This window comes from Pezoporus wallicus, unplaced genomic scaffold (assembly GCF_028554395.1).
Source record: "Pezoporus wallicus isolate ANWC-B61680 ecotype Strahan unplaced genomic scaffold, APGP_CSIRO_Pwel_v1 contig_8746, whole genome shotgun sequence".
Classification (NCBI taxonomy): domain Eukaryota; kingdom Metazoa; phylum Chordata; class Aves; order Psittaciformes; family Psittacidae; genus Pezoporus; species Pezoporus wallicus.
In genome coordinates this window covers 624363-651437 of record NW_026642307.1, presented here as the reverse complement: position 1 = coordinate 651437, position 27075 = coordinate 624363, and the positions used below count along the sequence as shown (strand labels likewise).

Here is a 27075-nt window from a genome sequence, read left to right as displayed (position 1 = left end):
TGTGCTTTTAATGATATTTTAATGTTTATTCACAAATCCATGCTTTGGAACTAAAGCAGGATGATCTTTATTAAAGGTCAAGCAGAAATACTCAGGCTCCAACTCCTGGTAAATGTTTGAGTTGATACACAGCCATCTCTGTTGAAAATATACCATGTGCTTGCATTATGGCAAAATGTGAGAAACTGCATCTTAAAATCATCATGAAGGAAAATTATTTGGAATATTTGTAGACATTTCTAGAATATGTTAGTTGATCCCTTTCCCCCTATCTGCTGGCCACACCCTTGCAACTGTGTAGCATAGACAGGAACAAAGTTTAGGCTGGATTATGCAAAGATTTCCAATGACAGTTTTAAGTAATGAAGTCCTCCTGTGATCTACTGAGGAAGCTGTATGCCAGACCTCTATCTCCTATATACTAGCCTATTTAAAATAAATTTACATTTAAGATCTGATATGAAACCCATTGAAGTTAATGGAAAGATTTTAATGTTCTTTGATTAAAATGCATGTAAAAGATCACATATTTTCTGTGATTCTATTTCTGTTACAGCTTGGCAAGATTTACTATGCATACATATTTCCAGCAAGGCTTCCTCTAGGGTTTTTTTGTTATTATTATTTCCCCTCATGATAATATCATACATCTTTTCTTTTCAGCATCTCTAAGGTCCTACCTGATTTTCCTACTAGCCAGCAGCTTAATTCTCTTCTAAGATGTGAGCTGTGTGTGACTCCCCAAACCCACCAGTTTGGCTTCTGCATGCAGCTGTAATTTAAAACAAAACAACAATCAAGCAATGGCTTCTGAGCTTTACAAACTGTTCAAACCAGAATTTATTCCTAATTCTCTCTCTCTGCTTATATATTTTTTAAAAGTCTTTGACTTTATAAAGTATTTTAGTTTAAATTCGGGTTGGAGACGTATCAGTTCATATCTGCTGTTGTTACGTCTTCATGAAAGACAAAGCTATTTCTTGCAGCAAACACTGTTGGAAGGCAGTGCAACCATAATATATATTTGCTATTTATACACAATGAATACTATTTCTTTTCTGGATAGAAGTTTAGAATAACTTAGTAATTATTTTTCTATATCCAGAAGGCAAAGGCTTTGGTAGTGTTAAGTTACAGGATTAACTGCTGTAGCTTCCTGTGAAATGCATTTCTGAGCCCTGTGATCTGGCAAGAGATGGATTCGAAGTAAAACCATGAATTTGCTAGTTGGAAGGTGTAGAGATAAGGGAAATAGTGATCAGCAACATCTAGATGTTGCAGATCAGCCTGGTTTTCAGTGAGCCACCCCAGAACTGTGCAATGGACTGTTCCAAATATGGGAGTGTTTATGGGCCTTTGTCCTTTCCCCTTTTTGAATGTCTTTATTCCTTTTCTCTTGAGCTCTTTTCCTTCCTACCTGTTCCAAATTTTGGCCATCTTAAATTTTTGCATAGTTTTGCAGTCTCTGACTAGCAATGAAGAACTCAGTCAGACTAGAATTTGGCACTGGGATGGTTTGTGGTGACCTCTTAAAAGTTCGAGTCCAGTTTTAGAGAACAAAGTAATGGTAATGAATGCCTGGAGAGCAGTTACATGAGAGCCATGTTCTCACACACTGCATGGCACTCACAAGTGCAAAGTCAATGCTTATTAACAACTACTACAAATTCATATTGTAAATATCCTACATGTAATTACAGTTACCATCACTGGAATACTGCAGATACTGTAGGAACATTTTCTTAGTAACCATGATCTTCTATTTAATTGGTTTCCTTTCTGATTCAGTGGTATCTTTGGTATATTTCTGGAAAGTAAATTAACATTGCCTTGTTTGTAATCCTGAAAGACTTCTGATGCACTTTATACTTTAATGCAATTATGCCTAATAGATGGAATACAGCGGCTTCGCAGAGATTGTATATATCCCTGCAGGATACTTGGCTGAGATAAACATGTATCTAGTTTATTTAACATGATTAACTACTTGGAGTGTTAGAATTCTTATATAGTAATTCACAACAGCCAGGGATTGCAAGATTACTGGAGAGACACTGTGTTCTACAAGACAGCCCCAATTTGATGTACACACCACACTGGGTAATGCTGATGGGCTGCTATCCAATAGCTTCCTTTCTCCTCCTCCCCTGTAAAAATGATGGTGGGTGAAGATTTGATAATCCCTGTTCCAACTCAGTAAAGGATAAATGACACATTTTATTTATTTCCCATCTAACTGATATACTTTCCTGCATTTATACCAGAGAAAGCAAGCAGCATACTAAGGAGACTACAGCACTAGGAATCTACCAAAGCTGGCACAGTTTACTTTACTTTCCTCCCAGTTCAACCTCCTTTCCTCTCTGCATTGACACAGAGGTCATGGTTCAGAGTCCATTGCAATTGATAGCAATCTTGGTCCTTAAATAGCCACTGTTTTTAGGTATTAAGAAAGGTTTCCTTCCATTTCCTTGCATAATTATGTTCTCCCTGCTCCTGCTGTTGGTTCCAGCTCTGATAGTCTAAGGCCACATCTGAAACCAGGAAGCACTGAGCTACTCCTATGTTGCAGCTGGAGAGTATCAGAAACAATGGGAGAAAAAAATAAGCTTGGCTTCTACATAATCTGATATTTTTATAATCTACCCAGGAAGACAGTGATGTAGGACCATGCAAATGAAGAAGTTTAGTGGGTACAGTTCTGTGTGGGAGCTCTGAAGACAGGGATTCATCTCCCACACCTTTTGCATCTGTAAATTGCCACATTGAATTAATTACTTGAGATGCAACCCCTGAAACTTAAGGCACCAAAATTTGACATCTCTTCTAGAAGCCTATTGAGATCTTTTTGGTAGACTAAAGTTGCCCTTTAGAGTTGCCCGTTATCTTTTCACAGATGATATAGGGATCCCAGGGATGTTATACTTCCAAAGCAGGCATTGCCTTTTGAAGATCTTTCTGTGAAAATCTGGACCTATGGAAGTCAATGGGGAATTACCTTTGCATGTCCAGACAGCTATTGAGCTGGAAGAAGAAGGTTTTTCATTACAATCATTTAGCATAAATGCTTCTTTTCAGGAATGGGAAATTGATCTGACAAGCTGATAGAAACTGCAGACTCTGTGTATCAAGGAGGGGGAGAAAAAGCAGGAAGGTAGGAAATATCACTATTTTCTCATTCTTCAGGTTAATACTTTGAGGAATAATTTGGCAATTGCTTGTTGTTCTAATGAGCCCCTCCTCTTTATTATGATAAATACTAAATTATATGATAATTCCTCCTCTGCTTTCACTGACAAAGTTGCCTGTTTTGACAAGATACAATAAGATTATTTTTTCTTAAATGGGAATCAAAAAGCAGAGGATTTCCTGCAATGCTGTAAAGTGCTCTGAAATGGTGAGCCTAATGCAGGGATGCTTATGATAAAGCACTGCAGAACACAGTTGATTAGAGCATTGAATTAACTGTGCTCTCATGCAGTCTCTCTCTCATCATCTTCTTGATTCTTTCAGCCTCTTATTTCACCCTTTCCATCTGCACGTTATTGTTTTCTTATCCAGAAGTGTTTTCTTTTGAGAATTCAGCACAAATGCCAGCACTTGGCTTTCATCAGAAAATAAGCCCCAGCTTTCTGCTCCAGAGTCCCAACAAATCCTGCGCATGGTGGCTTCTTCAGGTCAGGCTACAGCAGTCTATGTAGATTAAATGAATTTGGAATAATACAGAACAGCTGTATAAACCTATGATCTTTAGTGTTTATTTGCCTATGAAATACTGTTGCTGCTGTGACAGTAGCAATTAGTACTAGGACTTCTTTTTCTAAAGGCATGGTTGAACTTAAAGACCCAACATCATCAGGTCAAAAGGTATGAAGTGAAATCAGTCAAGATTATGGCTGTTTCTGTAGGCCTGTGACAGGATGTAGAACCATATCCAAGCTTGTGCTAAAGCACCTTTCCCCACCCATACTGTCATCAACCACTGACTTTAGCCATGGGGCATGTGAAGATCAGGTGGCACTGCCTCAAGGCCAAACAGCAAAGATCACATCTACATTTGTGCCAGCTCCTGCAGTCTCTCTGTTAGAATGAGTCAGATACTTCTTCAGTTGGAAGACTTTTCTGAAGGCTCAGATGTCCACGTACATGTCAAAGTCTGAAGCTGAGGTCTCTTAGCATGAACCACTCACTGTGCACATGACAGAAAGGGTAGGTAGGTCATTTACAGTACAGATTAATAGCAGGCTTTCTGGCTTAAATATTTGAATGAGACTTCCCTGTCTGCACTAATACTTACAGTGCTATTAATGCAAATGCTCTAAAAAACTTAAATCTCTGTGGAATTGTAATTTACTCCCATGAATTGCAAGCTACAAGTGAAAACGTCAGAGTTTTCTGACTGCAAGGCTAATTCTCCCTCAGATATACTAAATACTTTTCCTACCAAAATGAGATAAGAAAGTAAATGTTTCTTGGAAGAAAATAATATGAAACCAAAGAATGGTTTATATTGTGAATTTACATTTCCAGCCAGATACTTCCATTCATTTTGCAGTAGTGCAAGCCTGATAACACGAGTCTTTCATTTCCTAATACTAAGGTGATATTTATTATCAGGATAGGGCAATGTGTATTCTGAGGGCACTTCTGATCTTATTGTCAATCAGACCCACAGTAATATTATGATTTCTAGTCTTGGATGCTTATATCAGGAATACCATACTGTACCTCAAACCTGGGTCTACCACTAATGTCTGACCCAAAGTTGTAACTGGCAAATAGCAGCAGGGAATCAATGGGCTTTTATCCATTTTTAATCCAAATATCAATTTACTAATACTGTAGAGCAAACTTCTGTTAGTGGCTCTCCTCATTTGTGTCAGAGCTTCTTCAGCAACCTTATGGCATGAATTGGGGGTTCTTCAGTCAGGACTGTGTACAGTCCTTGTACTCATTCAGATTTTCACTGAAATTACTGGGCATTGTGTGATTCCGAGGGTCCATTTGCATGAACTGCTGGTAGAAATTGTCTATCTTTTAAGACATTTAAAATTTACTCCTTTTTTGTCCTGTATCTGAAGACAGGATGTTCTGCTGGTCATATGTAAAAGCTTGTAAAGAGACTGCATGTTACTAGCTAGCAAAAATTAATTCTAATGAGACCTTAAAATGTAAACAAGATGTATTTCCTTAGTTGTCATATTTCCTTGTCCCTGTGTGGTATTCTGCCAGGCAGGCCATGGGTGATGAGTTAAATGAGGATGGTGCTCTGAGCCTCCTTATGGTCATGATTCATACCTGCAGCACAGCACCTTTGCAGCTGCCATACTAATGTATATGATTGAAAAATTCTAGTCTCAGCACATGACCTTTGACTACAGAAGTTTTCCTTCTCCAGCCCCTGCACTGACAAGCCTGCTCCCATTCACCTCCTGCAGTATGCTGGGTGGGGGCAGTGGGGGGTGGGGGTGGGGTGGCCTGCTATGTGTCTTTTTTGACAGAGACTCCACAACAGTGCTCCATCAAAAGGCTTCAAGCTTCCACGACAGCCAGCATGCTTGGGCACAATTCAAAATTGCAGCAGTGTGTGGAAAAAATGGAGTTAGTAACCTTTTATTTTTTTATACTTTTATTCCAGCTATTCAAAACACACATGTAATAAAATTGTATTTCCAATAGCAATAGCATTCCAGGAAAGCATCTGATGGCTTTTTTGGGGGAAAAAAGGAAAAAAAAAAATCTTCCAGGAATTTACTATCAAGTGAGAATGAGATTAAAACTATTTTTCTTGTGTTTACTGTTTGGTAAATTTAGCATTCATTGTTTGGGAAACATCAGTCTTTTTCTGCATGATCAATATTTAGATATTGACACTTAATATACTAGGATTATTATTCTCTAATATCAAACTGCCTCCATCAATAAAAATTGTACATCCACATAAATGTAGCAAACACATTAACCTAAACAATATCTCTTCTTTAAAACTGCCAGTGTCTAATTGTCCCAATTAAAAAGCAACATTCAGTAGCAAGCAGATGAGGAAAACACTGAACAGAGCTCCCAAGCTTTTAACAACAATGAAAATAAATATATATATATATAAAAAAAATGTTCTCTATTTTGCTTCAACCTTATTACTTAATTTATGTGGGACATAGTTTATGTGGGAAAATGCTATTATGAATTCTTTTACTTCTTACTTTTATAGAAGCATGTAAACAACTCCTGAATAGAAATCTGCTTGTATAAGTAAAAATACCAAGAGAAGATCATGACAAACTCAGTAACCTTACACCAACAGTGTCCAGAGTTTCTAAGTACTTTAAAGGTGAAAAAAACAACATAGAGCTTGTATCTGTGAAAAATTTGAATAAATCCCTTGTGATGGATATTTTATGAAAATATAAATGAAATTCTATTTCTCTTGCATACTCTGAAGGAGAGATCTTGTCTTCCTTCCAAAACACCATGTTTCAATGCAATGAATATAAAACAAGGCTACAAATATGTGCTTATGAAAAACAAGCGTTTTCTGCAGTGAAATTATGTATCTTTTGAAGCTCATATTGAACATGATGTAAATGCACTGGCAGTAATTGTACAAAAAATTCTGCCTTTTACTAAACTGATTGAGGTTGTAATTGTGGGATTTTCTTTTGATTTTTCTATGACTTTTTTCTTATGTTGCTTATAAGGCTAAATATTTTTGTAATTATCTGATAAAATTATTCTCACACTGCAGGAGTATTGCCTTATATAACACAATCAATAGCTTCAAGTATTATAAATGATCTAGCAAATGCCCTGAAGAGTTGTATTCTATTACTTCTCCTCATTTTCCCACAGGAAAATAGCGAGTTTCCAAGCCCATACTTTCAGTTCTGTCCTTTATTTTCATACTACCCGTGATATAGGTCTGAAAATGTGAGGCCTGTCACTGAGAAATTCAGGTCTCCATTTCCATAAAGGCTTAACTCATTGGTTCACTCGGCTTGTTAAGAAGTGTAGCTAGGGCAAAATGTGGATCTACAGTTAAAAAGTCTTCAACTTTTTATTCTTAAAGATGAATTTGCTTGGAGTCACTGTATAAGCACAAATCCTGACAAACGTCCATGCTTGAATAGGACTCACCTGTGTGGTTGCCACTGCTTAAGCTAAGACTTATTTGAAACAGACAATTCATAACAAAGAAGGAACCCAGTCGTTTGTGTGATTTGACAGCTTATAGTTAAAGCCTAACCTGAAAAGGCTGGGGATTTGGACTCAAAACCCAATAATTCTACATGTACCTATAGTTTACTGCCTATCAGGACTGAGGCAAGATTAAATAAATCTTGTTTTCTTAATGAAAAAAGAACATCCTGACACAGTGAACACATAAAAGTGACTAATCCATCTCTATCTTCCCCAGTGAATATTATTCATTATGCTGTTTGCTTTTCTAGATTTTTTTTTTTTTTGGTAGTCTGAAGCAATAATTGCATATGTAACTACTAGCATGAGATACGTATAGGAAAACCAAGCCAATAATTTACAACCTATCAGTGCTTTTGCTTTTGGTGAATTATCACTAACCTGAATACTTTCCCCCCCAACTTTGTGTAGTGCTTTAAACTGGTCACCAAATGTCTAAGGAGAACAGTTCTTTAACAGGAGGTGTTTTAATGATTAGCTGATTGTGTCTGTCTGACCAGCACAAACTCCAGCTCTCTAATCTTGCACCTCAGCAATAAGATAGCTTCTTAAGCTAAAAGTACAATTCCTTCAAGTGAAATTTTGCCAAGTGCAATTTCTCAACAAGTTTTCTTAAGGAAAACAAGTCAAGAGCACATATTTTTCAATTTCTGCAGGACATGTTTTATGAATGTCATGTATGTGAACAGTCCTGCTGGGGAACCAGTTAGCCGTAACAGGTTACAGAGAACCCCTGTGAAAGAGTCTTAAGAAGCAACCTCTGGGAAAGAGTTGTAAGAAGCAACCTCGAGCAAGTTCGTGTGAAAGATGTTAACATTTGTTAACATGTTTGCTCTCAGCTCCTCCATGCATTTGGCTCAGGAAAGTTTCGTGGCCCGAGGTGCGGCTTTCTCTGGCTCCCTGCACCCAGTGGGAAGCAGCACCGTGCTCAAGGCGGGCTCTGGCAGAGAAAGGCAGCCGCTTCTGGCACGGGGACAGCAGCGGGTGGTGCCCTCAGTCCTCCCAGCGCAGGGCCCCAACCCAAAGACCCTGGCCGGCTTCCTGCCCGCCGTCAGGACTACCGGCCTCGGCGCTGTCCCGGGTGCTGTTGCCACTGTCCGCGGTGCTGAAGCAGGGCCGCAAACAAAGCTCCCGCGGGTTGCGGTGTACAGAGGGGCCTGCAAACTGGCAGCGGGCGGCTGGGGGCATGGTGGACACAGCGGGGAGCAGCAGTGGGGAGCTCTTCCCGAAGCAGCTTTCTCCGCCTGCCGCGACCGGACAAAAGCCTCCAGGCGCAGCAACTCGGGGGCACCTGGGTCCCCGCAACCGCGGTTCCCTGAGCCGGATGGGGCCGCCCCTTCCCCATCTCGGTCCCCCCGGTCCATCGCCACCCCATTTTACCACGAGAGAAAAGTTTTGCCTGTGGTGCCTTGCTCCCCACCTTTGGGACCTGACTTGGCAAGAAGGGGCAGCGGCGGGGGGAGAGAAAGGGGGGAGTTATCTCCTACTTATTTATTTATTTAGCTCTTTCCTCCCTCAGGTCGCCATGGTGATACGGAGCTCGCTCTCCCTCCGATCAAGAAGAGACGGGCACCCCTTCATGAACATCCCTCCTCCCCACCGTTCTCGCTGTCTCCAGCGGAGGCTCTCCTCTCCCTGCCTACCCATCGGGGTCGGGGCCGCACGGATCCCTCAACCTAGCTCAGGCTCCTCTCAGCCTTGCCCCGGCAGCCCTCAGCCCAGAAAGACCTCAACTCCCCGGCGAGCAGTGGCGGGGCCCCAGTGCCCTCCCAGAGGAGGAGTGAGACGGAAACAGCCAAAAGAGCATCTCCCTCCGAACCCCTCTGAAGTTCTTTCCGGCTTCGGCGCTGCCGCTGGAGAGCCGCTGGAGAGGGGGCGGCCAGGCGGGACGTCGTCTCCGGTAGCTCCCGCCCTCCGGTGCCCGCGGTTTAGTCCCGAGGCTCGAGGAGCCCGGCGGAATCCCGGCCCCGTCGCGGCGGCAGCGCTCTGCCGATGGCGTGGGGCCGGGGTTCCCGGGCGGGAGGCTCCTGCGACGGCAGCTGGAAACGGCGCTCCGGGGCCAGCCCGGGCACCCTTCGTGTCCCCATCGGCCGCGGCTCCACCTCGCCGCTTGCCCAGCGGAAAGCGGCCGAGGCTGCTCGACCCCCGGTTACATAAGTAACGCGTCCCTTGACTCCCGGAACGGCCGCTGTGGCTACCGAGGGGCTTGAGGAAGGGCGTTTCTAGGGAGGCGATAGAGCTGAAAAAACGCGGCGGCAACGATCCGTAAGGGTAAAGGCATCAATACACAAGCCCCGATCCCGCACTTCTTCCTCTACCCTTTGGGTAACCCTTCCCTCCTTACCTGGCGGCCACACGCTGCTCTCACTCCATGCCGGCTCCCCTTGGGACGGGGCAGGGCGGTGCTGCCCGGCTCTGCACCGGCTCCGGCTTCGGGCCGGCTGGTGCGTGTGCGCGTGTGAGCGCTGCTGCTGTCACACGGCCTCGGGGATGCTGTCGGGCGTCTCCATTCCCCACGCCGCTCGCCCACTTCCCGCGCCGCTCCGCCGCCGCGCAGACGGGCACGCCGGGGCAGCGGCACCAGCTGGCTGCGGAGCTTCGCTCCGGACCGCTTCGCACCGCCAGCAGCGAGCGCGGGGAGTGCAGAGAGCGACCGGACGGCCGCGGCAGCGCCGCGCGTGCCCGCGTGTCCGTGGATAGGGGGGAGGCGGCGCGGAGCCCGCGGGGCGGGCGGGGGAGGCGCGGCCCCTCGGAGGCAGCCGCGGGCGGGCCCAGGGGCTGCGGCCGGCGCCGGGGGGCTGCTCTAGCCCAGCCGGCGCGGCGGCAGCTGCGGCGGCAGCTTCGGGTCGGAGAGCGGCTGCCGGCAGCGCCACCTGCGGGCAGCGCGGGGCGGTGGGGGCGGTGCGGTCCTTCCGCTGGAGGGGGTCCTGCCCGCTGCCTGCACCGCCCCCCGGCCCGGGCAGGCTGCCTCTGGGGCAGCCGAGGCACAGAGCTGCCCCCGGCGGAGGGCTCCGCTGGTGCCCGCGGGAGTAGATGACACGGCGGGTGTGGGAGGGGGCGAGGCCCCGGCTTTGCTCCCCCCACCCCCCTGGCAGTGCGTGCACTAGCTCTCGCCCCGCCGTCTGCCGCGGGACCGTCCCGCCTTCCCAAGGTGAGTCCTCCCCGGCAGGGCGTCAGAAGGAACCACAGGTGCATCCAGGTGACCGGCGGGGTCTGGGATTTTGTCCCACGAAGCTTCTTGGCGCGTAATAAGGGCCGATCCGGCAGCGCAAACAAGCCTCTGTCTCCTTTAGGGCCCTTAACAGCATCTTTTGGACGGGGCTTTCAGCAACCTGATCTAGTGGAAGGTGTCCCTGCCCACGGCAAGGGATTAGATCTAGATGAGCTTTAAGGTCCCCTCCAACACAAACCATTCTATGTTTCTAGCACCTTTACACACACTCCCTGCTGATTCAGTCTGTAGGAAGGGAGTATCTTTGACACTACTTTTGAGCTCTCTGGTTTGATTGAAATTGGCCAGCATATTCCTGAGAAGGAAGGACAGCTGTCAGGCAAACCAGCAGGCGCACAATATTCAGACATTAACAGGCACTTGACTTAGGCCTCATTTTCCTAGAAAACCTAGCTGAAAAGTAGAACTAAGAAGTCATCTGCTAGACATTATCCTTATCATTTTTTCTTGTGTAGGATGCATCCTTTCCAGACAACTCCACCTTATACTTTACCTTTTGTGTCTACATTCTGTCAAATTAGCCATATTCCCAACTAATGTACCCAATGGGAAGCAGAATGGGGTTGTGGCTTTTCAGGTAACATAAATAGCAATCTGCACTTGCACCAGTCATAGCAGTTTCTCTGTATTTTTTTTTTTTCCCTGAGATTAGCTGCAAACCCAGCTCCATAGCTCATCCATATTCTGTGGCCATGGATCACCAGTGATATTTTTTTCTCCTTCGGAGACAAAAGTAGTATTTTAAACCAGCACTGCTTTAGCTTGTAAAATTTCCTTATTTGCAGTTCCTTTCTCACCTCACCCTTCCTCTTCACACCTTCCTACATTTCCTAATGTATTTATGTACTTTCTGGGAATCTTTTTTTTCTCTGTCTAATCTCCTCTGAATCCATGTGTTTGTGTTAAGTATCTATTATATCAAGCTAGTGTAAAAAATGGCTGTGTTCTACTTTCTTAGGCGTTTTCCATAAAAGGGAACCTCACTGAAAAGAGCAATATGGGGCCTCTTCTTCCTTGGAGATTTGCATGCCTATTTGTTTCTTCTTGCAAACTACTGTTGCTTAAATCTCTTCCCTTGTGCTAGGGGCGTATCTACTGGAACAATATCTGTTCTCCAAGCTGAAGCTGCTTTTCTAGAGCCTGCTCCACTTGTTATTCATTTTTCATGCTTTCATTTGACAACACAGCAGGAAAAGTGGGCATATTCTAAATGGAGAAAGGGTTTCTATGGAACAAGGAAGGATATGTATGAGCTTATCCTTCCTGACTTCATGATCCTGACACAATGTGTTGTGTGATAGGGCCTTTTATCTCTATTAATTGTTAAATATTTCAGGAGTAGCAGCATACGGGTGCTTACATTGAGCTTGGAACCATAACATCATTAAATTGCACAAACCCTCGTGCTTTCCAAATGGCACACAAACTAAACCAGCTCTTGAGCAGGTGCACAAATAATTATTTTATCCTTAGCCTGCTGTCCCCCTTCAATCTGTTTGTCTCAGTTGCAGTTTTTTTCTAAACCAGCTCCATGAATCTCACTGCAGAACCTCTCAAAGTCTGTTAATACTTAAACTAGCACATACATAAAAGATGCCGGCTACTTTCTTAAGGTCCCAGGCAAATGCTTGGCTGGTACGTTGCTCAGATTTCTTTTTCCTTTCTGTTTCAGTTGAAGGACAAAGCAGTGCTCGAACTGGCAGTCTGTAAATCCATGTTGCTTGTTCAGTGTGATTTCAGTTAATGGGCTTTGACTCAGAGATCCCCTCCGCTACCCTTTGGATGGATAGTTCCAGAAACAACTTGACTTCACCAGACTCGTGCTTTGCCCAAAGGAACAGTCTGTGTCAGGATCCAAAGTTTATTTCAGCTTGAGGCTTTTGGAATTGGTTTTAGACAGTACATGTTTTAAACACGAGGAAAAGTAGAGGATAAAAAGTTGATAAGTGGTAGAGGGGATTGTTACATCCTACTTTAGATAACTAACCTTAGGAGTTCACTTTGGGAGTCTGTTTTACTTGAAGAGAGGAGCCCATGGAGGGCTACTCAGTGCACCTGGAATAAACTTCAGTTCTGAATTGCCCTCTGGAGGGTTTTCTCTCCCTTGCCTCCTGATAATTGTAATTGTACATGGATTGTCCAGAGGTTGTGAAGAGATTATTTAGAGAGACTAGCTGCCTAATCTAGGATCTGATGCATGACTATCCCCCTCTAGTTTTCACTTTGCCAGTGCAACATGGCATTTACACATGGGGAAATCACCTGCCAGCACCTCCTTATGAGTGATTTTGATGTATGCTTGCAGCTGGAGATACTTGTATTTCAGTGAAGCTACAGCTGCCAGTGTGAAATGTGAACACACATGTTATTCCCATGAATTTATCCTGCAAGCTTGTGCAGCTTTGTTTTAACATTATTTAATTCACATCCATAAGGTGTATGCAATGCCATCAACTTGCTGTCTATGATGTAGTTTCTGATGCGCTGGATCACCTGCACCAATCCTGCGTGTATGGATTTTTGTTTGCTGTGTGCATTTTGCAAATGAATCCCATGCATGACAAACAGCATTGCATATTTGAAGTCTGATGAAATTGAGTCAGAGGTATTGGTTCTTCCCTTCAAGTTCTGAAATGTTTAATTTTGTTGGTATACATCCCTGCTTTCATCTGGAAGGGGTTAGTAGATGAATAAAAAATGAGCCTACAGAGGAATTTTGGCCGCAGAATAGTGTTTCATACATAAACTCTGAGTTTCAATTATTTTATAGTCAGTGGTTTTTAATGTGCCTCGTTGAAGGGTTGCTGTTTAGCTGTAAGACAAAGTTTGTCCAATGTTCTTCTCAAAATTATGACACCTGGAGATATCAAAACCACTCACTCCTGAGCACGAGAAAGCATCTAGTTTTATGACAAAGATGTACACTTTGACATCCAGATGGCCAGCTGACCGTGACCCACAGCTCTTAGACACCATCACAAATGAAAATCATGTGAAGATCAGGCATGGGAATGTTTTAATGCACAAAGGAAACAAATCTGTTTCCTTCTCCAATCAAAGCTTTGGAGAAGCCACTTTGCCTACAGCCTTCTTTGCTCCTCCTCTTGTTATTACGTTTTTTTCTCACTGGCCTAGGAAGTGTAAGTCTAGATATTGCTTCAGACCATATGGCAACACTGAGAGCTTTTTTGCACAACAGTAAGAAAAGCTATGGTTGGAAATATCTGCTTAAAGATCAGCTAAACAGTTTTGGTTCACACAACCTGATAATATTGACAAAGGGTCAAAATTTGCTAATCTAACAGTAATTTTAAATCCTCAGTAGGTTTTATGGCTTGTTGGAGCTGGGGAAATTTTGCAGAGCAAGCCATTGGAAACTGAAGGGGAGATAAGGAGAGACTAGTGGGTGGAAGCTGTCTGATTTTGTTTTCTGGCAGGAGGAATACCAGAGGGAATTCTCTTTCCCAGCCTACCACCCCCATTTTTTTTCCTTATTTACACATCAATGCATGATTTTTTGGTGTCTAACATTTCCATAATGCAATCTGGTAAACCTAGCACAGCTGTTTTGAAAACCTGCCCGATACTTAAGATTGCTTTACTGTGCAAAATCTCCTATTTCCCTTGCTATCCTTCCCATTTCTAGATGTCAAGATAGGGAATTGCTATAAATATGGAGTTAGGTGTCAGAGTTGCCAAAGTGTATTATGGAGAGGTTTGCAATAACCTTCTCCCCTTTGCCCTTTATCTATCTTCTGTATTCTGCAGGGTAAAGTCCATCTTTCCTCATATTTTTTGATAGAACCTGACACAATGAAGCAACTTTCCTGTCTACAATCAAGTACTCTTGTAATAGGAGATTAGGGGGGAAAAAAAAATACTCCAACCTAAAGCTATTGATCTGCATGGAGCGTTATAAAAGCTGCTTATGTAAAGCTGTTTTGCAACCATCACAGAAATGCAATGGCAAGCTTGGAATTTTGCTGCATGCAGAAGCAAAGTCGCCCCATCTTTCCCACAGTATCCCAATTTGATGTGCAAACCATCTTCCTGGATAGTGTAGCTTCATGGTTGGACAACAAATATTTTTCTAAGTATTCTTCTTTCTTTGTGAACTGCAGGACACATACCAACTGTGTGAAACTGTTCCCCCCCCCCTTACAAACAAATTTAATTAATCAAGGCTTGTTTAATTTTAATCCCCTTGTGTTCCTTTTGAGAGTAATTATTTCAACTCTTTAAATCTCAAGTGACTCCCTTCAGCTCTCTTGTTTGGATGGGATTTCTTAATCAACTCTGAATTTTAATTTTCAACAGGTAAATTTTTGTTACAAAGGTTGGGCTAAATAATGCATTTGTGGTCTTCCTTATGCTTATTATAGAGCAGTCCATCACTGCTTCTTTGCCGTTGCATCTGTCTTTCCGTTTCCATTTCCTTTGCTTCCCATTTCTACTTCAGCTTCCCATTTAGAATCATAGAATGGTTTGGGTTGATAGCGACCTTAAAGAACATCTATTTCCAGCCCCCTGCCACAGTCAGGGACACCTTCCACTAGACCTAGGTGCTCAAAGCCCAGTCCAACCTGGCCATGAACATTTCCAGGGATGGGGCCCAGCTTCTCAGGGCAACGTGTTCCAGCACTTTATCACCCTCACAGAGAAGAACTTCTTCCTTTTATCTAATCTAAATCCACCTTCTTTCAGTTTCAAGTTAAATAATGTAATCCCCTCTTATTCTTTATGTTTCTAGGTTGAGCTAGACCAGTTCTTGCTATTTGTCCCTTCTACTCTGAGCTCTCCATTCTCCTTATCAGCCTGTTGTTCCCCCACTGTACAATATCAGTTTAAATTTATCTGGTGCTGGAGACCAGAATTGTGACAGTTTTACTGTAAAGGGCTCATCAGTGTCATGTTCAACAGAAGCAATATTCCCTTCTCCTGACAGGAAGCATCCTAGCTGATGTGATGTAGGATCACATTTACTTCTTTACAGTTACATTGCACTCGTGGCCTTTTTATCCTATGACTGAGGAAGATACCAGTCAATTCCTTCTTTTTCCTTGTCAGTCCAAACACATTCATACCCGAGGGCAGGGGTTTCTGTTTAATTCATGACTCCGCACTTTGTACTGTTAAATCTCATCGCATACCTGTTACTTCACTCTAGTTTTCAAGGACATGCAATTCACTGTGATATACCCAGTCTTCCTGTTTTGCACACAGTAGTGCCTCAATTTGTGCAATTAACACATTTTTCAGGTACTTTCCCACTCTGCAACATAAAATAGTTTTGGCTGTGTGTGCCCTCCTCTTCTTAGTGAATTACTGCCTCACCCAAGTAGGAGAAAGGAAATAACCTACTTCAAAAGGTGAAAGCTAAAAAACAGATGAGGAGTCTGGTTGTTCAAAGTCTAAAGTAAGGTATTGAAAATTATGGTGGATCCTTCTTGCTGCAAAATCAGAATGATTCTGTGGTACTTGCTCTGATTCTGGAGTCATTTCACAGCAGGGCTGACTGGTTGTGTCCAGAAGACACTCCTCTGCCACCGACCTCTCCATATGTGCAAGAATTCACTACCACAGACTCGAATAGCAAATTGGTGTTACTAGGGAATAGGCTGCATGTTGCAGGAAAAGGTGACTGAAGGTAGGGGAAGGTCTGTGTTTGACTGTGGGTGAGAAACAAAGCTCAGCACCCTGCCATTGCGACTGGAAAGATGATTTGTTGCTTATGGTGAATCCTGCCAGTGTTATGAAGGGTATTGAAACTGAAAGGGCTAAAAAGCTTAGAAAATATGATCAGCTATAAAAGCAAAGAGGAAAACTTGTGTTTCCAAAATGATAATTATAAACTGCTCTATTGAGTAAACAAAGAAGTAGTCAAAAAAGCCAGCACTGACAGACATCATGGTCACAATCAAGTGCTGCTAAAAAAATGGAGGTGAACTGGTTACTCAAAGTAACAGTCCAGACTGTGAGATCCTTCCCTCTTCCAGCTCTTCCATATGATGCAAAGTGGTATTGAAAGCCTTGGGTGAGCTCCTGGAATTCCTCACCTGGCACATCTCCTGAAGAGTTTGCCCTAAATCTGTCCACAAGGAAGGGGAGATTGCACCTTCTTGAGGGAAGCTGCAGGGCCTTCTCAGGGGACCAGGTGCCAGAAACTACTGAGTCAGGGAAGCAGAGGAAGCAGGGAGAAGTTCCCATCATGGTGCTCAGGGCTTATGGTTAGAGGACAGCTTGAGAAACTGCTGAAAGAATCAGGAAGGACCCATCTCCTGGGGATGAGATACAGCAAAAAATGTGCTCCTGGAGCAGGAGGATAAGCCAGTGTCTGCCACCACTCCCTGAGTGGGTTGAGGCCCTCCATGGAAGCAAGGAAAGGATCAGGGGTGAAAGCAGGAACTAAGTCCTTTCTATTTCTGTTCTGTCTTTTTTTGTCATATATCAGCTTTTACCATCTAAAAGTCCATTATCTTAGTTTGTGCTCAGCAACATCCTTGCCTTTCAAAATTTGAAAGTGTCTTAGGTTTTTGTGGAGTTTGCCATGAGGAAAAGGTACTCAGCAACCTGGGCAGCTCAGGATCTGATTGCAGTAAAGATGAGAGAAATTATCCCCTGTTCGTATTTCCTTCTCTGGAGTCTCTCTGAGGGATTTTACAACAAGTGTAGATTAGATACCTGCACCAGAACAGCTAGAATTAGTTGAAATGAATCCTGTCCTGTGATACAATGGACTGTGAAGACTGAAAGATGACTGACTGGAATGGCTTCTTGAGAAGCAAGAGAAGGGCTGAGGTGGCAAACCTGGAAAAAGGGTTCCATTTCGGTTCAGTCAGAAGGAGGTCACCAGCAAGTTGTGTGGGAGCAGATGTGTGGCTATGTGAGAAAAACCGAGAAAAGTCAATGCAACCCAGATGCAACTTAATGTGAAACTTAGCAGATGTTAAGAAAAGCAGTATTTTGGTTACCTGGAGCAGATTTCCAGTGGAGTTACTTGTATTTCCATGTATGCCAAAGGATCTGTAGTCATTAGCATCACTGAGGGATTTGCCTTTGACAGAAAGTGCTTAAGTGAAAAAAAACAAACAGGTTAATTCCTTAAAATTCATAGATCTAATTCCATGTAGATGTTAGAATAAGCAAATGATTGAGTTAGGAATGATTATATCACAAATTTTACATTCTTATTTTTTGCTTGAAAAGCAACACGAAGCTACATATATCTTTCTTCTGAGAAAGCCAGAAATTACACACACAAAATAATAAATGCTGCATTAAAAATAAGGCATTCACAACCAGTTTGCTTTTATATGGTATCTACAGTCAAATCTTACTAGCCAATGTTGTAGATTTATTTCCAACTGAGAAGGCCACTTAAAGCTCAGTGACTAACGTGATTTAATAGAACACAGAATAATGCACTCTTACTTTCATTTTACCAAGTGAATATTAATCTCAGAAAACAACAAAAAACCATGTAATTACTCAAGCATGCTATTTTACACATAAATTATATTTAAACCAAAACTCATATTTGGTTTGGGAGACTTTTATTTGGCTCTTACTGGTAGCTTCAAAGGAAGTGAGAATCTCAGGAATATTTCCATAAGCTTCAGTAATGCTGTGGGCAGTCTTTGCTGCAATCTTTGCTTGACAGTTAATATGTAATCCTGGTTCTCTATGCAAATGTAACCACACCTATGCAAACACACACAAATATATAGAGTGAGATCCTGGCTTTATTCATGTCAACAGTAATTTTGCCTTTGCTTTCCACAAGGTTAAGATTTTACTCAGGGGGTTTATAGACTCCAGTGCTTTCCACTCCTAAGTGGTGATAAAGGCTTATAATTTTATTTCTGTCCAAGTAATAATGTCTGAGGTACGGTAAAGCCACTCTTTTCCCCCAGCACACTTTTTTATTACACAACACGCTCATAAATAGAATCCTAAATAACTGCAGATCCAAAAGCTCTCCAAACCCAAGAGGCCTGTGCCTGTCTCCTGAAGCGTTGGCAGCCTGTGCCATTGAGGCTGGTTATGGTACAGCAGCAACCTGGAGGTGTCCTGCCGATGTGCGAAGAGTGGCAGGCAGGCAGCCAGACAAGCAGCCGGCCACCCACACATCACTGCAGCATGCCTGCCCTACAACGTGTGCTTTCAGCAATCTGCTTGGATGTTTTTAAGTTTTAGCTTTCTGCTTCACCTTTGATTCATTGGCTTTCTGCGGACAGTGAAAGATGTCTGAGTGAGAGCAAGACAGATGATTTTAAGTATTAAGGAATCCTATGCCTTGAGTGACACTGGTGGAAACAGTTGGGTTAGTAAAACCAGACCTACGACCACATGTGGAGCAAGTAGTGGGCAGGAGCACAGTAGCTGGGGTTGGCTGACAGGCAGCAGGAATTGGGTAAGGGATGGATCCCTGCTGTTTCATCTAGGCCAGCCACAGAGCTGACCTGGTTTTGTAAACGGATCAATATCATAACACAACAGAAATGCAGGCAGAGGGTTGGCACAGACTCCTCATAATGGAGAAGACCTGACATTTTTGATGAGTCTTCTCATTTTAATTCTGGCATGAACTGAGTTAAAACAAACAAACAAAAAAAAAGTGGGTATGGAAATATTGCAGCAGCAGTAGTAGGCAGTGTGAAATTGCCCTCTTACTGTAAAATGTAAACAGTAGGCATCCAAGTTTGCCAGTTTTATTTTGTATTACACAGCAAAGAGAAAGCTGTTTTTTTTTTTAATCGAGTCCTTCTCTGGGACTTCATGTAAGGTAATACATAATATATAATGTTAACAGGGGGAAAAAATAGCTGAAAAGAGTAAGAAATGAGCTGGCAACCTTTTTACTTCTAACTTGCTGGTTCAAATCCAGTCCATGTTGGTACTGATCAAAACTTGCTACCATCTGTTGTTTGTCGGCCTTCGTGGGTGAGCTGTATTGCTGTGGTCCCTTGGACAGGTGTTTCCATAATGACACCATTGCTACACTTGGCAGTCACTGGTAACCTTGCTGGTAGCCTCCAGAGAGAAGCCAAAGACTCTATAAACCCAGACACAGAAATATCTTGTTGTTCCCCTGTGCCATGCCACGTGTGGGCTGTTTTCAATGCTATGACCCATACAGGGAAGGTCCTTTTGTACATAGCTTGGTCAGCCTGTTTCTGGTAGAATTCCATTCTCCCACCCAGGAAGAACCATGTCAGAAAGGACTTTGCCTGTTGGTATCCATGGGCCTATTCCCTGGGCACTCACTCATGTAAAACTCTCAGAAGGGCTTCTGGAGTGGCATCTGGAGGCTGCTGGGGAAGCTGGTTATTTTTCCTTCAGTATCCTCTTCTTACTGCTTTTGCTCCCTAACTTTACTCTTGTTCTTGTCCCTGTTGACTGTCCTCTCTCTTTGGTGCTATGCCACATGCCTTTCTGGCTTTGTTCTGCTTTGTAGGATCCTTACTCTTCAGCAAAAAGTCTATAAGAAGGTCTTACCAAAAAAGAAAAAAATAAATATATATATAAATAGGATAGCTGTAAGTTAAAAATCTTTTAGTCGCCTTTCCAAATGGTGGCCAGTAGCCTGAAGCAGTCAGGGCTTCTCTAGCACTCTGTAGTTTAAGCTGTCAATAATTTGGTGGATTCTTCCTGATTTGCCAGGGTCTAAATTCATTTCCACCTACTGTAGCTCAAGCACTGAAAAGCAGATAGTTTATTTTCAAACAAAGAAGGAACTACCACTTGTGGGGCTTAAACATCAAAATGTTTAAAGAATTTAGCATGGAGTGAAATACACTACATTGACATAAATTTCGGCATTTCTGGTTAAATAACAAAAGTACAGCTTCTGTAATAGGAGATCATGAAGACATTTTCACTGGAAACACTCTTTAATTTCATTGGGGTATTTTAAAGGAATACAATTTCCACCTTAATGTGGGGGATCAAATAGAAAGAGTTGGTGCTAATGGAGTCTTTCTGACTTAATACATTTGGATCAGGTACTTTGAGAGTGCTGATGTTTTTGAGAGGGTGTTTTGAAGTCTTTTGGCTGAACAGCATGTCTGTGTCTTTGAAGGATGTGGGCAGGCAGGATTGATGGACTGAGGCCAATTGTATGAGGTTTAAGAAGGCTTGCTGCTGAGTCCTGCACTTGGGTCACAACCACCTCATGTTGTGATCCTATAGGCTTGGGGAAAAGTGGCTGGAAAGCTTCCCAGTGGAAAACAACCTAGGGGTGTTGGTTGACAGATAGCTGAACATGCCCAGGTGGACAAGAAGGCTAAATAGCATCCTGGTGCATATCAGAAATAATGTGGCCAGCAGGACTAAGAAAGGAATTATCCCCCTGTACTCAACAGTGGTGAGGCTACACCTGGAATACTGTCTTCAGTTATGGGCCCATCACTCCAAAACAGACACTGAAGTGCTGGATTGTGTCCGAAGAAGGGCAACAAAGCTGGAGAATGGTCTAAACCTCAAGTATTGTGAGGAGCAGCTGAGGGAACTGTGGCCGTTTAGCCTGGAGAAAAGGAGAGTCAGAGAAGGCCTTATTGCTCTCTACAACCTGAGAGTAGGCTGTAGCAAGGTTAGTGTCAGTCTGTTCTCCCAGGTAACAAGTGACAGGATGAGACGAAGGGGCCTCAAGCTGTGCCAGGGAAAGTTTCGATTGGATATTAATAAAAATGTCTGCTCAAGGAAGTGGTTGAGTCACCATCCTTGGAGGTGTTTGAAAGATATATAGATGCGCTTAGGGACATGGTTTAGTGGTAGACTTGGCAGTGCTAGGTTAATGGTTGGACTCAATGGTCTTGAAGGTGTTTTCCAACCTGAACGGTTCTGATTCTGTGTTTCTGTTTGACCGTCTTGCTTTACTTATGTATAAGATTTTTTTGAAGCGGTGGCATTTGTTCTGCATAAAAAAATTGGCTGAAAAGAGACCTATTTGTACATAGCAGATGCTACAGTTGGGATTTTTTCTATCACCACCATTCTGTCTGTGGGCTAGTAGCCTGCCACACCTCTGGTAGTAGCCTGCAAAACCTCTGGTGCACCACAGGTTTTAACTCCACCCCTGTTGTGCATCCTGTGTCTGTGGCATGCCTTGGGAGATTTCAGTGGCCCACCTCACAGTTCAGAACAGGGCCACTGGCGTATGAGAAAGCCTGGATTTTCATGATAAAGCTTCAAGTGGTTTTCCTTTACTAAACAAAAGAAAACTTCTCTAGTAGTCAGCTTTTGACAAAAGTAGGTGCTTTTCTGTTTGCAGTAGATAATTTTAATGAGATTTTGCTTACCCAAACACCAAAGTTCCTGCTGAAAACCGGTACTGATTGAAGCATGTTCAGGTAGTCTTAGTTTGCCTCCAGCTGACAAGGAAACCTAGCTTGGTCTGTGGACAGGCGAACTGTCCTGTTTGAGTTGTAAGGTTGTGTAGGAGGAAACACTTCTGATTAGAGGCCCCTCTGCAGTTCTGACTCTGTGGGGAGATAAGTGTAAATTGACTAGATTATAAATCCCCAATCCTGACCTCAATGATCCACTGACTGAAGGTTGGATCTGACACTAATTAAGGTATGTTTGGAAACAATTGCATGACATGCAGTGTGGTGTCATTTGTATCATACAAGACAACTTTGTTTGCAGTCATTAGGAAAAAAAGACTGATGGTCAACTTATGGAGTTTATTTTTCAACCCACATTTATTTGTAGCAACGTATTAACTCTTCTAATTATCTGGGGATAAAAAACCTGTCACCTGTAACAAAAGACCATCTCACTTGCCTCGGGAGATCCGCAGAACTTTGCTGTTCTCACTTTGCTCTGGCTCTTCTTTTTTCTGAACTGTCAAAATTTATCCTCACACCCTATGCGGTCATCTCTTTTATAGCTTATATTGATTCATTTTACTGGTTAGCTGTAGTTAAAAAATAACTAAACACTTTAAAAAAGGTGTTTCTTCAGTGGGGTTGAGATGAGTTGCTCATTTTCTCATCTGTTTCTTGGAAGATTTATGTAGTATTTTATTGCCTCAGAAGTGCTCTTTTACTTGTTCATCAGGGAAGCTTCTCAGGACACTGGGTCTTGACTGTCCATATTGTTTGGTTTTTTTTCCCCTCTAACCTAACAGTTGTTATGGACTGCAGTAAAATGGGTTCACAAGTTCATCTGTATTTTATGTCTCCATTCATGATAAAGAAAGTAGGATCTGCTTAATAGAAGAAAATATGGTCATGAAAATATGGTACTATATAGTACAATATAGTTTACGTACATAAATTAAATAACACAAGTTATTAAATGTTAATATGCATAAGAATATAATTGTAGCATGTATTTGCATTCTGATGTATAGATACATGAAATCCACACCTCCTGTTCATGTAAGTAGTTAGTTCTTTGATTCGCTATAAAACATTGTAGGTTAAAAACTGGCTTTCAGTTCTTTCAACTCTGATTGCTGCTGCTGTAGTTCACAGCATTGTTTTTATTTCAGTGGAAGACATTTTGTTTCCTAAATGGATTTTGGATTTTGTACCGTGGAAATGCTGACTTTTACATTTCAGACTTACTGCTGAGACATGAGGTGTCCGAATAATGTTAAAAACAAAGCACTGACGTGGAAGATGAAGGGAAGAAGACAGCTTGAACTTGTGTGCACCTTCTGTGCTTGTGACACCATGTCCACCCCGCGAATAAACAACAGTAGCTTACTCAGCACAGCCAGCACCCCATTTTATTCTAGTTGCACCATTTTCTGGCAACCAGTCATTAAAATCAGCAGGGCTCTAATGACGTGCTGAGCTGCTAGAAACATGGAGACAGAAGATGTGCAAATATTGAAGGAATCTTAAGTAATCCTTTCTAAGAATGTCTGTTCATTTAGAAATCAAATTTACACTGAACAGTGAAATACTTCTCCTTGTCAGCAGGATTCTTTCCCTGAAGACTGACAGAGACAGCCTTATCTCCCATTGTGGCTTTCTGTCTCTATTAGTTATAAATTAGGATACTTTGATCTGGGACTCCTGAATTCTGCTTCCCACTCTGTCAATCATTTGATATGTGACCATGGGAAAAATCACATCTTTCACATAGGAATTGCTCAGAAGCAAGTCTCTGTACACAGTGATGCAGGCTAACATGCAGCTTTATGCTCAGATGGCTGATGAACCCCTTCAGACCCAGCTTTGTCGGGCAGGTAGTCTACGGAGGTTCAATCTGTCAACAAATCCCATCTGCTCTGCCAGCAGGTGGTTCTAGCAGCCATGGAGGAGGGACACTAACCCTCTCATTTGGCTGGTGTCAGGCTTGTATGTGATAACGTTGGTGCAGCAGATGGGATACAGGCAGATAGCTGGGTTAAGCAAAGCAGAGTGGAGCTTGTCTGCTCAGCAGGCAAGGGCATGTTTGTGTGCCCTGCCCCAGTGTTGGGCAGAGGTGGAGTTTGCCTCTCAGCCTTCCTAACTGTTTCGCACTTAACTTGTCCCTGAATACATTTCTAAGGGCGAGTGATTTATTTGTAGTTTATCAATTTGCTTTTCAGCTTAGCTCTAAAGCCACTTTTAAGTAACCACAGAGACGGAGTCCTGCTGCTTTATGGTAATGCATCTTAAGCGCTTGTATGATCAACTCCCACTTACAAAACAGGCAATACAGTATAAACTGCTTATGTGTGTACTTATAACATAATGCATATTTTCTATGCATATTTTAAGCAGAGTGTTTTGAAAAGATATAACTTGCAAAGCTTTGTGATTTATATTCAACATTTTAAAGTGCAAAAGGTTAGACAAAAAACATTACTGTTTTCACCTTCACTGGACAGGTTTGCAAACAATCACATATGTTTAAGGCATTTTTGTGCCAGCTGTAGTTACACCAAATGATACAATATTTCATAAATAAACTGTCAGTTATTCAGCATCTTTATTTAGAGGTGCTAAACAAGAGCCTTCTCCCTGCCTAGTGGAACGAACACACATGGAGAGAAAAATGTAAGCAATCTAACCCATGGAATAATTTTAGTTCTCAGATTTAGTTACAGATACAGTCCTATGGCCAACCTTAGTGATTCCTAGTGCTTTTAGGAGACCTGCATGAATATCTCAGGGTGGAATTGTGCTCTGTCTATGGGTAACAGCAGCTGGAGTGAATCACTTGGAGGTTGAGCTTTAGTTCATCCTGTGATTGCACATCTTCTGACCATGACTTGGAGAAAACAAGACAAAATGATGCATTTGTTTTTACAAGTCTATATATAAATATAGGTGTATAATATGCAGAGTATGTGTACATCAGATATCACAGCTGGTATGAGTGTTTCAAAGGTACTTGTAGAATCTATGCCCCATACTATCATATATATATCTTCATAGAACAGGCTGCTTGGTATATGATTTTAAAACTATTTTAAAAATTAGTTTTCAAGAAATTGAATGATGAATGTAAGCAAAATAAACTGTATTAATTCTACTCAGCATTGAGTAAAAAACTTGAATTATGAAAAAAATTATGTTCAGCCTGTTTTTTTCTGTTAATTACTTTTTGCATATAACATGAGAGCTATTTATGAGTCAATTACTCACAGGGTCGCATTTAGTATAAACAGAGCTCTAGCAATTGAATTGGTACACACTGCCACAGCTTTTTGCCTTTTCTTTCCTTCTCCCCAGCTTCGAATTCCTCTTCTTGCATGCATAAGGCTTTATGGAAATCTTCATGTCCCTCTGGTGCTGAAAAGCCTCTATGTTCTGGATTGTGGAAAGATGAAATGCTGCAATGGGGATTGTTACATTAGAAAAGAAGTTTTCTCCCTGTCACTATTGTAAAAGTTCTTGTGATTTACATTCATTGTAAGAAGACTAGCTCCACTCTGGATTTAAAGCTGTAATTGTAATCATTGCATGTTATCTGAATGGAGTCTGTCTTGAAATGCAATATGTGAGAAAAGTGATGCTTTTCATCATGTGATGGCAAACCAGTGAAAGAAAAAGCATTTATTCAAAAAGCAATTTCTTGTGTAGTATCCACTACACAATGGCAATGTTCTTTGTGATACAGAGTAATTTTCTGGTTTAATGCCTGCAGAAGTTTCAAGTTGAATTATCATGCAATCGCTCTAGAGAGGATGCTAGAGTAGCAAGTTTGTGTAGTCTCTCAGCAGGGTCTGGAGTGATGGACGTAAGTGGTGTAAACATGATCTGGTTATGAGCATTATTAGTGATTAGAATGTGTGACAAGAAAAATTAGAAAGTACACAGATGGAAAGTAAATGGTTCAATAGTTATGTATGACACATGTTAAAGATTCTTTCTCTCGGGAATTCAGTATTTGGGTTTGATTTAGTTTGTGTAATTATCTCAGATACTTCTGAGAACATGTATCTGTTGGCTTGGACAGAATTAGAAATACCAGCTGTGATTTTGTGATCATTTGCACATGCACAACCCACACAGTGTTGTTCCTAGTGATAACAGCCTAATGGTGGTTTTTTAGATCCACTGGTGAGATGAGTCAACATTTTTTATGGCTGTCATTTTTTCAAGATTAACAGCAAAATCCTCCAGTCTTTGTTGCACTTAAGGAGTTATGGGAAATACGAGTCTGCATCCCACCAAAAAGCCTAATTTCATGAAAATCCCAGCTTCAGTGGTGGATACCATTTGTAGTAAAGCTTAAATTGATTTCACTGGAGGTAGTTATTTAAATAATACCAAAGGGAGAAAAAGCCATAGGCATCATCCCTAATATTTTCTTTTACTGAGAAAATGGATCTTAAAGGTCACAAAATAAAATTGTAAAACCCAATACACAATTAATTTACTCAAAAAGTAGCATCTCTGCCTTGGTTTCTGTCTCTAGGAAAGGACTATTGTCAGCTACATTTGGTCCATGAATACCATGTTGAGATTTTAAGGTTCAGAATGATCACCCAAATATCTAATATTTCATCCTTCAAAACTTTTATCAAAGACTTTTGCCCAGGTTTTGAATCATTTTTTAAAGCATATATTCCAGATAACTCCCCTCATCCTCTTGTGAATGAAAAGCATCATGGTATTTTTCATATGATTAAACACAATTCTGTTAAAAATATGTGCCTTAAATCTGGTGTGAATTTATTTATCATTCATAAGGCACATTTGCACTAGACTGAAGTTTCCTTTATTATCAAGTATTTTCTCGTCTTCAGGATATTTCAAACAGTAGTTGGGTTACTGTGCTATCCTGGTGCATTAAACACTGTATAACTAGCCAGTCAAAAGAGGTCATTATCCTGCTGCATTCGGCATTGATGCAACCTCACCTTGAGAGCTGGATGCAGTTCTAGGCCCCATAGTTTAAGAAGTGTCTGAAGGTCCTTGAATGTGTCCAGAGGAAGGCAACAAAGCTGGTTAAGGAGCTGGAAGGAGGAACTAAGGACTTTGGGCTTGTCTAGTTTGGAGAAAAGGAGGCTGAGGGGTGACCACATTGCTCTCTACAGCTTCCTGAGGAAGGGATATAGAGAGGTGCCAACCTCTTCTCCCAAGTATTCAGTGACAGGACACATGAGAACAGTTCAGTGCTGCACCTGGGGAGGTTTAGACTAGACATGGGGAAACATTTCTTTGCTGAGAGGTTGTTCAAACAGTGGAGCAGGC

The 27075-nt window shown here is 42.2% G+C and overlaps 1 protein-coding gene across 2 annotated transcripts in view; it reads right to left on the bottom strand.

Moving 5' to 3' along the window:
• The window catches only part of KCNJ6 (potassium inwardly rectifying channel subfamily J member 6), a 178176-nt gene extending 168177 nt beyond the window's left edge, over positions 1-9999 (bottom strand). For both annotated transcript variants that reach the window (XM_057428715.1, XM_057428717.1), the window contains exon 1: positions 9542-9999. The gene's annotated coding sequence lies outside the window, so the exon portion shown is untranslated. The remainder of the gene's footprint in view (positions 1-9541) is intronic.
• Between the last annotated feature and the right edge of the window lie 17076 nt (positions 10000-27075).